The 12,357-nt window shown below is 40.7% G+C and overlaps 1 protein-coding gene across 1 annotated transcript in view; it reads left to right on the forward strand.

The window, feature by feature from the left end:
* The window catches only part of WWOX (WW domain containing oxidoreductase), a 956,041-nt gene that overhangs the window by 399,481 nt on the left and 544,203 nt on the right, over positions 1 to 12,357 (forward strand). The gene's annotated exons all lie outside the window — the stretch shown is intronic.

Below are 12,357 nucleotides of genomic sequence, written 5' to 3' on the forward strand. Positions count from 1 at the left end.
TTAAAACTCTAAAACTATCAGGCGGGGGTATAAAGAAAATACAGCCTTTTGTTGATTGATTTTCATATAACCCCTTCATTGGATGCTTATGATAAAGGGGAAGCAGGAGGCAATATAGGAAAGACTTGGGGTCCTGTATGACTTTCTAGAAATTGAACTTTGCACACAAACTCAGGGAGAAACTCGTAAGGTGGAAATGAAGTCTGTCAGGATAGGGGCCTGGGGTCCAAGTGTTTTATATACATACAAACCCACAGAGAAGTCTCCAGTTCCGCCACAAAGTTCTTTCTGAAATGTGCAGATAAGTGAACTATTGCAATAATTATTTATTTACCATCGTCCTCTGAGATGCCAGGCTTGATTTATGGTGCTGAGGACACAAAGGTGAACCCTCACGGCAAGCCAGGTGTCTCCCCTCACAAAGTTTATGTTCCAAAGGGGTGGGGGGAGCGTGGTCAAGAAACAAATAAACGCTGGATAAAATATATTCCGGTTGCAATGCATGTTCAGAAGCAAGGAAACATGGCATATTCCAGAAAGGAAGGTCAGGAATGGGGGGGCGCGGGCTGCCTCTAGAAAGGATGGCCAGATGGCCTTGAAGTCAAGGCTTCAAAGATGAGAAGGAGCCAGCGATGGAAAGAGCCAGAGGAAAAGTGTTTTAGGCAGAGGGAACCGAGACTGAAAAGGTGCACTGTCGAGGCAAACGGTATGCATTGTTGAAGAGATAGCATTGACCAGAGGGTTTGTTCATGTGCCCTGTGATTTTTAAATTTAGAATTGAGGTCTGTGCTTGATGTAAAATATTGATCCTTTCTTTGTGTCTTCAGTGTACTGGGAAAGCTGTGTATATTCAGAGTAAAAGAGAATCATCCGTTTCTGAACACCCAGTGGGGGAGAAAGGGTCAGTGGCAGCTCCTAAACGTTAAGAACACAGGTGATTTTTCTCTTTGCGTGTCAGGTTTTTTTGTTGTTGTTTTGTTTTTAAAGTGTGGATTAGATGGCTTTTTAAGTGCCAGTTGTGGTTTAGAAGGTAAATGACTCCTTCAAGGTCATACTGCCAATAGACTGGGGCGGGGGGCAAGATTAATCACATATGATTGAAATTTCCCAGTAAAATATATATATTCATTGGATGCATTATGCTTTGACATCTCTAATAACTTTTCATTGGTTTATGTCTTACTTTGTCAACTTGGTATATATAGATTTTAAATGGCAGTAACTCTCTTATAATTCTGAGTGTCCTAAGACTATCATGTTATTGAAAACATGCTCAAACTCATCAGTAAGCAGACATTGCAATGAACACAAAAATGAAAAATTATTTTACACTCATCAGGTTGGAAAAAAAAATAAGTACTCTGGCAATACCAAGTATTGGCAAGGATATGAAGTAACAGGAAATTTCATACCTCACTGGTCAGAATATAAATCAATAAAGCCATGTTGGAAAATATTTTGGCATTACCCAATAGAGTCATAGGTAAGCTATACAGTTTTACTCCTGTGGACATGTTTTTGAGAAACTCTTGAGAACTAGAAAAAGTTCCAGAATGATTCTGGCACATTACTTTTATGATAGCAAGAAACAGAATTCCCCAAATAACATCCATAATAAAATGGGGGAAATAAAAGGCAGTGCTGTATATTCATAGAGCAGAATACTAGTAGCAGTGAAAATGAATGAATGAATTCCCTTAACCTGAATCAACATAGAAGAATCTTGAAACACAATGTGGAATTTAAAAAACAGTTACATAGATTATGTACACAGTATTATTCAACTTATATGAAGCCCAAAATATAGGTTAAACTAAACAGATTGTTTGAGGTTATAAGAATATGTGCTTCACACTATAAAGAAAAGTAAGTGAATGGAAAACACAAAATATGAGCTAGTGCTTCCCCAGGTATGGGGTCGGGTGGATGGGGTAGAGAAGAAGGGAGAGTAATGACTTGGGGAGGGGTATATTGGGAAGTATTGCAAAGTTCCATTTCTTAAGTTGAGCGATAGTTAGAGAGGTAGTCATTCTATTTTATTTTTTGTTTACAATATACATAAATTACTTATATGAAGTCTTCTATTATGTATGCACATTGCATAATATTGAAAGATTAAAAATACTCTGGTACCTTGAAACTGAATTAGGTGTCAGATGATTGGCTCATTTGTTTTTTCTACTTCTTAGACTTGACCCACATGAGATCTTGCCTGATGCAAAAATGGGAGAGTGATATTGCCCCACGTGGCTCTAATTTCTCCATACTCCAATCTATCCTATACATCAGACACATTTTTCAAAAACACCGTCATTACCATGCCGCTCATCTGTTCAAAAACATTCAGTGGCTCCCATTGCCTCCACGACTGAGCCCACACTCCTCAGCCGGTCAATTCTTTTACTAGTGTTTTCTCTGCCTCACAAAGTTTTTCATTATTTCAGTACATTTTCTTGTACATAATTCTGTGGTCAGCCACCAGATACAGCAGTGAACCATGAAACCATGGCTTTGGTCAGGCTCATCTGCTTCCTGTCCTTCCAACATCATCTGCTCATTCTTGTACACACTTCAAGTTCTCTCCTTGTGCATCATTTATTATTCTTGGTACACAGATGAACACAAGTTTTGTAGCTTAGTGTAGCACACATTTATTATTCCATGGTTTTTGTGGGTCAGGAGTCTAGGCATGTCTTAGCCCGGTTTTCTGCTTAGGGTCTCACAAGGCCACCGTCAAGGTGACAGCCAGGCTGTGTTCTCATACAGAAGCCCAAGTAGGGAAGAATTGGCTTCCAAAGTTACCTCCTCACCTCCGAGGTCACAAAGGCTGGTTACTGGCAGACTTAATTTCCTTATAGCCGGATGATTCAGGGCTTCTTGCTGACTGTTGGTGTGGCTGGAGGCCCCCTTAGCTCCTAGAAGTCACCCTACAGGTCCTTACTACCTGGGCTTTCCCAGTATGGCAGCCTACTTCATCAAGCCAGCAAAGAGAGTCTAGAACAAGTTGGATGGAAAGACGGAGTCTTATATAACATAATGTAGTCACAAGACTAACACCCCATCACCTTCTAGTGGCTAGAAGCACCTCGCAGGACCTGCCCACACTGAAAGGAGAGAATTACCCAAAAGAGTAAACACCAGAAGGCAGGAATTGTATGGGGCCTCCTTAGACTCTATCCACCCCAACTTGAAGTGTCTTTCTTTGCCGCCAGTTAATGTCTGTGATGCCTCTAAAACTGAATCCCATTTCAAGCTGTCTATGATTGCTCACTCCCTGGGAGCAGCAGGAAGTAAACCTGGAGAGTCTAAAGGCCAGAACATCTTCCTTCAAAAGCTGCCCTTTCTAGCCTTCAAGTTAAAGAAGGAAGATTTTGAAGAAAGACTTTGCATGTGTTAAATGCAGTCCTGAAGCCTCTTTCAGCAGGGATGAGAAATCGCCTTTGGGCTGGTTCCACCCTTGAAGGTGACAATATGTCAAAACTGTGTCGTTTTTCTTTTCAAATAGCAGTTGTTAGATACCTAAAGATTAGGGTTTCTCAAGTACTGATCATAATAGGTATCTAGGAAATATTTGTTTGGAGGTCAATAGACTGTGATAGGCTTGCCTTCACTGTGTCAGATGTCCTGAGGATATGGTGTCAGTCTTATATCCCAGTATCCTGTAGAGCCATTGAGGGATGCTCAGAAAGCCAAGCATTGATGACAAGACCCAAATGGTCTGATTTTACCCCCTCCTAAGTTCCTGTGACATCAGCTTTGCTTTAGAGTGGGGCATTTGGTTTCCCTATTCCTTCCTCTTAAGTCATGAATTTGCCAAGCGCGTGGTGGGTGCTTACTAAATATTTGTCAATGTTATAGATCATGGTGCCATTTTGAAAGCATAACCTGAATAATGGATAGCACACTGATAAAGCCACTGTCTGGTCTTGATTATTTTTAACACCATAAAGAAAAACTTTATTAAATCAAATCGCAATAACTCCGTTTACTGTTAACCCCACATGGTGAAGTTATCAATGTGTGATGCCTCTATACTCAAAGATGAAAAATGCTTAGATAAATACTGCAAGGGACATTTTTAAGCATGTAAAAAAATCAATTTTCATAAGGTTACATCTTTTTACCTGTTTATATAAAACATGCTATATTAAAAGAGAGATTAAATTTTACTCTGTGGAGTAAAATGCAAACACAAAATTATTTTTTCATTTTTCAGAGCATGCACTGGATTATCATTTATTTATGAGGCTTTTTTTAATCTAGAATATATGGAAATCTTTTCTTGAAGCACAATATAATATTGAATTGGGAATGTTGTCTGACAGTTTCCCTCTTACAGTTGCATAGAATGATTCTCCTGTATGAATTTTTAAAAGAAACTTCAATATACTCTGCATTTGAAAGGGAAGAAGTAATCGCCATAATCTTGAGGAATCTTTTAAATGGCCTCCATTCCACTTCTTCTATGTTTCCCCAACTTTTCTGCAACAAATAATGCTTCCATGATTTTCCAGAACTCGCAAAATGTCCAGTTTTCTTTCTTTTGTCCAAAAGGTACACTCAGCAGTGGAAGTTCTCCTCCCAAAGACATGGCTATCAGTTGAGAATAGAGCTGTGACATGGTATCTGTGTTTTCCTTTTGCATGTTTTCCTTGCTTGGAGGCACTGGGCTTGAAGGGGCACTAGTACTCTTCCTTCTCTAGGAGGCAGATGTCTTTCCAAGGTAGGCCCTTCAAATTGTGTGCTGAAGCCACACAGTCATGAGATCAGTGACTGCATAAAAATGCTGGTTGGGGCATTAATCATTTCTGAAGCATCCTTCTGAAGTTAGCTCCTCTGGGCCACCCTACACACACTATTATCAGTTCACTCTTACATGGCTTGACCACTGTGTTTTTCATAACATTCCCACTCCGTGTTATTGCTGCATAACAGACCACCCTGAAATGGAGTGATTGGTCTACAGGTTGCCTTCGGTGGCCAGGCTTCACCAGTCTCCTTGTGGAGCTCAGGCTGCACCTGGTGGGTTAGGGCACATACTTCCCATGGTGCCTAGTTGGTGGGAAGTTGATAGCTCCCAATGCCTTGTCAGGGCTAGACTCAGATCTCGATTCACATTTCATTGGCTAAAGCCAGTTATGTGGTCGATTTCAACTTCACTTGGGGAATTTTACACCTTCCAGGGAGGTGTGAGGATGTAAGGTGAGTATTTGCTGAACAGACTTCCTGTCTAGTCTTTGGGATTTATTGGGTATATATATGAAATATTTCTGGGTGTATATATATATTAAGTATTAAGTATATTTTTATAAAATTAAATAAAAATATCTCAGTACCTTGTTCAGATTTTAGTCTCCTTTAAAATAGTACCTCTGGCATTTACATTTGTTCCCTACATTGCATGAGTAAGGGGGCCCTGGCTCCTAGTTCATCCTTTAGCTGGCTCACCTTTCATCCACTAAGAAGCACTGAGTACGATTCTCAACTTTGGAGCCAGACCAGCTAGAGTTCAACTCCAAACTCATACTTCCCAGCTTTGTGACCTTGGATAATTTACTTAACCTTTCTGGGCTCCAGTTACTAAATCATTTAAATGGCGATCGTTGTACCCACGTCTATCGTTTGCACCTCCGTCATGACATTTTGGCTCATCCCCAACTAATAGCTCTGGAATGCTGTGTGCTGGCACTCTCTTTGACCGCATCATCCGAGTAGTCTGTTGCTAGGAAATGTCAATGGTATGACTTTCAATTTAGCACATGCACAAGCAACCTTGTTTGGGCTTGTGCCATTGGTAATTCAGTTTCGGGATTTTACTTTGACAGAATGTATTCAAATATGGTTTTTGCTGTCTATCAGTTGTACCCTCACGGCCACAGTTCTTTCAAGCAATGAAGACTTGCTAATTAATATTTTCACAAGAACATTTGTCACGTGGGTGCAAATTTCAAAGGAAAAACATACATGGCCTTTGTTCGTCTAGATACTTTATAATATGGTTGAGTACACATCATTTTGACCACCTGCTTCAGAAAGTCCTAGATACCATCTGACCTTAACAAAGGACAATTGAGCTGGTTGACGCTTTTTACCTTCTTGCCAATTAAAAGTAATCTCATATCTTTGGACTGGTCTTTTATCATTCAATGATATGGTATATATATACACGAAATCCAAATATATAGATAAGATGGATGGATAGATAGGTAGAAAGATAGATGTATAGTTGTTATGAACAGTGTAAAGGAAATTCATTTCCAGCTATGGGTCATTTGGAAAAAGATCAATATGGTACATCCACATTATAAATGAATGAAAAGCCTGGCTTTCTGTGTGGCTTCCAGAATTGCATCTCTGACACCTGGAACACGTGTTATCAGTTGCAGAATGCTTGTTTGTGAACAGGTTGAATGATGAGGGTAATCTCCATAAATGAATATCATTTGTAATGCTGTGATAGCTTTGTTGATTGTTAATATTACGTAGGGCATGTCTTGCTTTTGAGAAACCTATACCACAAAAGAATAACGATAATAAGGTTGCATCATACCTCTTCTGCATTTTGTTTTTGTTTTTTGCTTTCTTCATGGTTTCAGTTTCCTTCTTTCATATTTTCGTATTTTCAGCCACCCCATGTTTGCTCTTCCATTCTCAGTCCTGTTTTTCTTTCTGTTCCTATTTTTTGGACCTGTTAAAAATCCATTTAATGATTCAGCAGTAATTGTGAAGCTCCTGCTCTATGGATATTACTTTATTAAGAACTAGGGATAAAAGGACAGTTTTTGCTTTACTCATAAGAAACTCACAGCTTAGTCAAGGAGATAGATACTTAAATTGCAACAGAGTGTGACAGAAACATGTTTCAGGTATGGAGGACATAGAATAAGAATAGGAGAGGGAGGCAAAGCTGACTCCAAAGATGAGGTGGTATCTCCCCTAAGTTAAGGGATGAGCAGAGTTCAGCAAGCAGGTAAAGTAAGGAAGGGCCCCTGAGACAGAAGGATGAGAGGAAGGGAAGAGCATGGGATCTTCAGAGCAGTGTAGGTATTTACTCTTCATTGAACATAAAGCAAGAGGAGTAGGCAGGAGCAAAAGATGGGTCTGGCTGGGGAGAAAGGCCTCAAGACAGGTGCAGTGATGTGCCTTGGTGGGAATATGGAGGTAGCATCCCAGTTTAGAAGAGGAAGCCAGCCATGCAACCCCTGAGCTTTGTCATGTAGAATTTGAGAGTCAGTGTGGTCTGGGAGATCCTCTCTTTCTACCACATTATAGATGGAGCAAGGGGCTGAGAAATATTTGAGTTTCTGCCTCTTTAGAAAACAAATACCATCCACCTTGCAAGGTAGCTGCGAGCAATGGAATGAGATAATAATATCTTTAAATCCCTTAAACACTGATACCTGGAACATAATAATGCTCAAAAAAATGCACGTTTGTCTTCTACTTGAAATTGCCTTGAAGACTCACTGAAACCCAAGGAAAGCACTACCATTTCATATCAAACCATAGACTTCAGTTCTTGATACTTAAACCCCAGGGCTTGTGAAGGACTCCTCCAAATAATGCCCTGTTTAAGGCACAATGGTTTCCAGAAGTTTGCTATTCTGTGTGTGTGCACTTGCCTTCCCCAGCAGGCGGCAAGCTCTTTAAAAGCAAGGGTCATACTTATGTTTCCTTTGCCAACAAAGAATTCCATTTGGTGCTGATCACCAATTATACACTGATTGGCTCTCTGGTCCCAAATAAAACAACACCTTCTCAGAACCCGGCTGGCGCATCAGAAACAGGGAATCCTCACAAATGGCCAGGGTGGTGGCCACTGGCCCTGTCACAGACAGATGGCCAAATGGAAGGCCACACACATGGCACAGAAATCATTTCTTTAGCATCAGCACACTTTTCTACGATGTTAGCTTTACAACACCACCCCAAAGATACCTTGTCATTTCCTATGATGATACCTGCCAACCCAGGTGGTCGTTCCTGGTCATGAGTCTAGTGTAGCAGATGTCGAAAGGATATCTGTTAACTTATTAGATGAGTTCAATCGTATGAAAATCAATTACTGCCCATATTACAGTTGGTTTTGTGCTTAATTTTTTTTTAATTATTTAAAAGCTTTCTTGGCCATTTTCTGTTTTTAATAGCTGTTGTATATCCTTAATGCACAGGATATGGTCAGGACAAGTATTTAAAAAGTATTTACTATTCTGATCTTATAAAGAAAAAAGTTACATACTGTCATTTGAACTAATTGCTAAAATGACACTACATTAATTAGATAATTAAGGGTCTTGAGCATGTGGCTATTGTATTCATTGGGCTGGAAGCCAGCGTTTTCTATAGCTGAGAAAATGGGTTAGCATAATTCAAAATTCAATTGCTGTACCCTTTTTCATATGAATAGATAATACAGAATGAGTCTTAAATCTGGATTGGAAAAACTAACAGGAACTGGTTTTATTTTAATTGAGTTTTAAAGCACTTCTAGGCCGTCTCATTGTCTTTATCGTTTAACCCTTTGTGGTTGTGGCCGCCCACCTCTTAGTCTTGCCATCCTACACGTTCATGGTAATGACCTCTCTAGATTTATTGTGAACCCCTCAGAATATGTTCCTTCCCAATAAATGCCTTGAGATAGGATCCAATGTCTCTTTGGCCTCTGCCCCCTCCTCACTGAGAATAAATGCTGCCCATGGTTTGAAGTCCTTTATAACAGTACATTTTCTAGGTGCCTTAACTTATCAAGGTTATTTGTCAGGAAAATTATCTCTTGTAACACCAGGTCCCCTACCTTCAGATGACAGGACTTAATACAAAAGTTTTCCCCATACCAACTAGTAGTGTAAGTTGATTTCATATCCTTTTATTTTATAAAGTTTTGCTTATCAAGTTTGTCATCCTGTATTTGAAATTAAAATGTGTGGTCTCCAGGTGACCTCAAAGTAACTGACCCCCAAATCTAATCACTCCCAGCGTCTGTGAAAATCGACAAATATGTCAGGTATAACTCGTGGCATCAAAACATTGTTTTAAATATTTCATTTGTAGGCAAGGCAAGGATCACTTTCAGGTTAGTCCTCTGAGAAGGATTGCTGGGCACATGAACACCTTTGGTTTCTTGATTCTGTAATCGGCACTCGTTATCAACGGGTTGTATGAGGAGAAAATGTGCAGGTATATGTTCTGCACGAATGAATTATTGATTGGATTTATGGCCAGAAGAATGTTCCTAAGTGGTCAATACATGGCCGAACTATGTCAGGTGAAGGTAAAAATAAAGTGAGATCTATACTTTTGATAGCAGTTGCTGTTGGGTTATGTTACACTTGTCATTCGAGGTTACCGTTGGATGTAGGTAAAGATGTTAATTATATTAACCTAGATGAAAATGTGTTGTCAAGCATACCCCTTACAAATAGAGAATATCAATGTTTGTTTGCATGTTGAGATTTATTTTGTCAAAAATTGTATTCTTCCTATGAGCTGACATTGATTGGCATATCAAACTCTCTTGGGTGTGTAAGGACAGTTTAAAAATTTGGGTAGGTTTATGAAAAACTGTATGTAATCCATATGTTTCTGATTATTTATTGACCATGACAACTTCACAAAAATGTCATTAGTCCATTGGTTGTGGATTAGTCCAACTTCAGAACTTCAGCTGATACACGTATCTCTGCTCCATCATTTCTACTAGATGATTAATGACCTTTGCTTAATAGTAAACTTGTCATTATGCAAAGCTATAGTTACTGGAAATGTCGTCATCCAGTTGAGCCAAACTCTGGCTCCCTGCTTCTTCCACCTGGGGATCCTTCTAACCCTAATTGAGAAATGTCCTGGCAAGCCCTTATTTGATGGGTCAGTTTTAAGCGGGCATTCCACTGATGCCAAGTAGGAACCTACTGTGCACTGGAGCTCTACCAGCTCTGAGAATATGGAGATGATGAAGAGGGGGACATTGCCATCGAGATGGCACAGTCTTAAGCAGGGTGCTGTCCAGTACACACTTAACCTACTCAAGGTCAACTTTAGGCTAGATGAACAGGGATTTACATCATACAGTGATTTTCTCCATCCCCCTGAGCAGGGGACTCAGAAAAGCTGGGAATCTTTTGTTCTTGAAATCTTTGTCCCTGTAAGCCTCTTGGGTCAGAGCATCCTGTAATGGGAAGTCTTTAAAGTTGTGTGTTCTCTAATTATAACCTAGTCTGTAAACCCAGGCAGCTGTTTTACCTGGTGGTTCAACCAGAGGAAGGGGGCCATGCCTGTGCTGTAACAACAGTGGGCTCTCTTGGTCCTCTTAAGGCAGCCAGAGGAAATTGTGGCATTTCAAGAGTAATTCTGACAATATTCAGATTTGCTTTATGCACCAACTCTAGAATCTTGCCCCTAATGAGTATAAGGTGAGACGCCACCCCAGCATCATCAAAGGGATTCAGAATCATAGTGAATCCATTAAGAGGTGTTTCGTTTTCATTTTCTCTGAAGCAGAATCTCAGGTCATAAAATGGAATATGAATTGTAGGTTTTGTGGGGAAATGCACTTGGTTGCCCTTCCTTGAACGGAGATCTAGAAATACCAGCATCCCGTGCTCATCTTCCCAAGCTGCAACTGAGTCAATGCTAAGGTAATGATCATGCTAGTGCCTTCAGGGTCAGAGCATCGGGCAGTGGGTGGTCTGGCCCAGGAGCAGATGCCCTGATGTGGTGGTGGTAATCCTGAGGGTTTTGAATTAAGTGCTTTTGACATACAGAATCAGAAGTCAAGGGCGAAGCTGCCTTTTAAATGCTTTCTCCAAAGTGTCCACCTGCAGATGTAATTGAGCCTCTCAGGTGAAGAGCTTTATCAGAGCAAAGCTGGTTAGTGTTGCATACCTATTGGGGGGGGAATATTTTAGGCATCTTCAATAACTGCTCTGTGACATTGCTGAAGGTCCTGAGCCTTCCCTGTTCTCCAACAGTTCGAGAAGAAAAATGCCATTGTGGACATGTTGCCTAAGCTTCACTGTTCACTGTGGTCCAAAGGGACCCATCCCTTCTCTTCATAATCACAAGTTATCATTCTAGTTATTTATGCGTTTATTGTATGTCTTCCACACCGGGCTGTAAGAGCCACGAGGCCTAGGACCATGTTTGTCTTGTTCCTTTCTGCTTCCCCACCATTAACACAAGGCCCGATATAATTATCATTATCACCTTGATCATTATCATCACCATAGCTGATATTTATCACCACATACAATGTGGCACGTATGTTAAGAAGGGCTTTATGTGAATTATTCCCAACCCTGGAGTCAAGAATTAAAAGCAAGTCGGCCAAGAAGAAAGAACATGGATTTTGGACACCAAACTCTTGAATCCATGATCCCAAAATGTTAATTTCTGGCCTCAGGATTTTGCCTCTGTACCAGGTCACTTAATCCCTCTATGCTTACATTTCCTCATCAGTAAAACTGGAATAATAATTCCCAGCAGCCAAGCTTGCAGTGAGAATTAAACATGAGGATTGCTCTGACCCTAGTGCATAGTGGATGCTGAAGACAAGTGAGCAGAGGTGCTATTTTTATATACATTAGAGTCTGAGAGTCAGGCTGAGAGTTGAGTGAAAGAAACCAGGGTACACACTATGATTCCATTTATGGAAAGGTCAAAAGCAGCCAAGACTTTTCCATGCGAGAAAAGTCGGAAGAGTGGTTACCTGTAAGAGGCAGCATTCTTGAAGGGGGTGGAGGGTGCCTTCTGGCATGCTGGAAGTGGTCCATATATTGATCTGGTGATACTATCCCATGCTTGTGGACATATGTAAAAGCTCATCAAGCTGTGTATTTAATGTTTGTGCCCTTCAGTGCATGTAAGCAATACCTCAAAAGAAATAATTTGAGAGAATTTTCCATTATTTGAGAGAGTTTTCCTCCTGCTCCTGTCCAAGCACAAAGTTAGGTGCCTGAGGGCCAGGTGGTGAAAGTGGAGGAAGGCTGAGATAACCCTGTGGCCTACTTCCTGATTGTGCTGAGGCCTATTCAAAGGCAGCTATGGATCCATCACTAAAAACCGAACCTAAAAAGAAATTCTTGAGCCATGTCCGTGTGAACTAAGTATAGCATCGAATTTATAACGTTGTGGCTCTGACCACCCCCGCCCTATTTCTGACCACAGGGACAGCTTAAATGGTGGGGCCCATAAAAAGTCATCTGCAAGCTCAGGCCAAATGTTGATTATTTAGGGCCAAGAGGAGGCCAGGCCTGTGGCAGCAGTTCTCCCTGAGGTAGGATCCTAAGCTGAATGGAGACCATTGTTGCAGCTGCCGGCCAGGAACTTGGGGACTCCTTAGCCTTCTGTCTCTTTGTGGAC

The sequence above is a fragment of the Neomonachus schauinslandi genome, chromosome 16 (genome assembly GCF_002201575.2).
Source record: "Neomonachus schauinslandi chromosome 16, ASM220157v2, whole genome shotgun sequence".
Classification (NCBI taxonomy): domain Eukaryota; kingdom Metazoa; phylum Chordata; class Mammalia; order Carnivora; family Phocidae; genus Neomonachus; species Neomonachus schauinslandi.